Source organism: Orycteropus afer, unplaced genomic scaffold (genome assembly GCF_000298275.1).
Source record: "Orycteropus afer afer isolate SDZICR_OR568_19922 unplaced genomic scaffold, OryAfe1.0 scaffold00143, whole genome shotgun sequence".
Classification (NCBI taxonomy): Eukaryota; Metazoa; Chordata; class Mammalia; order Tubulidentata; family Orycteropodidae; genus Orycteropus; species Orycteropus afer.
Window position 1 is genome coordinate 5,198,323 of NW_006921730.1, and position 2,019 is coordinate 5,200,341.

Below are 2,019 nucleotides of genomic sequence, written 5' to 3' on the forward strand. Positions count from 1 at the left end.
AGGAAGGTTGGGCAATCTACTTCCCTAGTAATACCGTCTGGGAAACCCAAGGAGGGGTTGCTATGAGTCAGGTCTGACTCAGGGCACTACCAACAACAACAACCTTTAACTTAATTAGATAACATGTGACTATTTTCAGTAAATCATTTAGGACACACCCTAGCAAGTTCCCTAGTTCTTTGTGTGAGCATAATGTACTTTCAACCACATTCTTCCTGAGGGCAAACTGCTCCTCCCTAGGTTTGCCTCAGACTTGTCTATGCATAGCTACATTGGTGGTTTAATGATCAGAAAAAAATCAAATGGCATCTGATCTTATGTCAAGACTCAAAATGGAGTTAGGGCTCTCACTGCAGACTGTAGCCATCCACAAATCAAGTGCTTTAGAACTTAAGCTTTAATACAATGAGAAATAAGACTGTTGTTAGTTGCTGTCAAGTTGGTCCTGACTCAAAGCAACTCCATGTTACAGCAGAGTGAAACACTGCCCGGTCCTGTGTCATCCTCACAATTGTTGTCATGCTAGAGACCATCATTGCAGCCACAATCCACCTCATTGAGGGTCTTCTCCTTTTTCGCTGACCCTCTACTTTACCAAGAATGATATGTCTCTCCAAAGTCTAGTCCCTCTGACAACATGACCAAAGTACAGAGATAAAGTCAGGCCATTCTCGCTTCTAAGAAGCATTCCATCTACACTTCTTCCAAGACAGGTTTGTTCCTTCTTCTGGCAGTCTGTGGTATTTTCCATATTTGTTGCCAACACCAAGTTCCAAAGGCATCAATTCTGCTTCAGTCTTCCTTATTCATGGCCCAGCTTTCACATGCATGAGGAGGCTATTGAAAATACCATGGCTTGGGTCATGTGCACTAGTCTTCAAAGTGATATCTTTGCTCTTTAACATTTTAAAGAGGTCTTTTGCAGCAATAATCAGTAAGACTACACATCTGATTTTGTGAATGTTTATGGATGTATATCTCAGACCTTTCACTTGTGCTTGGGTAGACAAGAATGGAAGAAAGGTCTGAAGGGACTAAGGTTTCAAATATGGATAACCAATAAGGTGATGGGGTATTGTGAGGGAAAAAAAAAGGATTGCATGAAGAGAGTAGGGAATATGATGAATTACATTTTTGCCAAAATGAGGCATCAAGGCAAAGCTGCTCAGCAGGTAGTTGGAAATAAAGGGCTGGAGAAGAGAGAGGTCATGCCAAGGGATATGTCGATAGAGAAGATTATCTGCAGAGAAATGGTACTTAAAGCAATGAGATACATTAACAATAGATACGATTTAAAATTTAGTTATCAGTTGCACTAGCTATAGTTCAAGTCCCATGAGCCATATGTGGCTAGTGGCTAACATATTAGGTGGCATAGATAAAGAACACTTCCAACAGCACAGAGTTCCACTGGATAGAACTGATTGTTCAGAGAATAGAAGAACCAGGAGAACTTAGTCTCCTAAAAGCCAGAGATAACAAACAATGGTATCAAGCACCTTGTTGTTGTTGTTGTTATATGCCATCGAGTCGGCCCTGACTCATAGCACCCCTCCTTGGGTTTCCGAGGCCGTATCACTACGGAAGTAGGAATGCCCAACCTTCCTTCCGAGGAGTGGCTGGTGGGTTTGAACCACCAGTCATCTGGTTAGCAGTCAAGTGCCTTAGGCACTATGCTACCAGAGCTCCCATCAAGCACCTTAGTAAGAGAGAATTCAGGGTAAAATAATGAATTTAATGACTTCTGAAGCTGTTTCTATTAGAGAAGTTAGAAACTAGACTGCAAGTTGGATAGAATAGATGATGTTGTTGTTGTTATGTGCTGTTGAGTCGGACCCGACTCGTAGGGACCCCTCCTTGGGTTTCCGAGGCAATATCACTAGGGAAGTAGGATTGCCCAACCTTCCTTCCGATAAGGAGAGGCAATTGGAGCAGATAAGTTTTTTTCTAGTAATTTGTCAGTGAAGAAAAGCAAAGAGAGGATGGAAACTTAGGGAGAGTTTAAAGAGAATGGGTTTT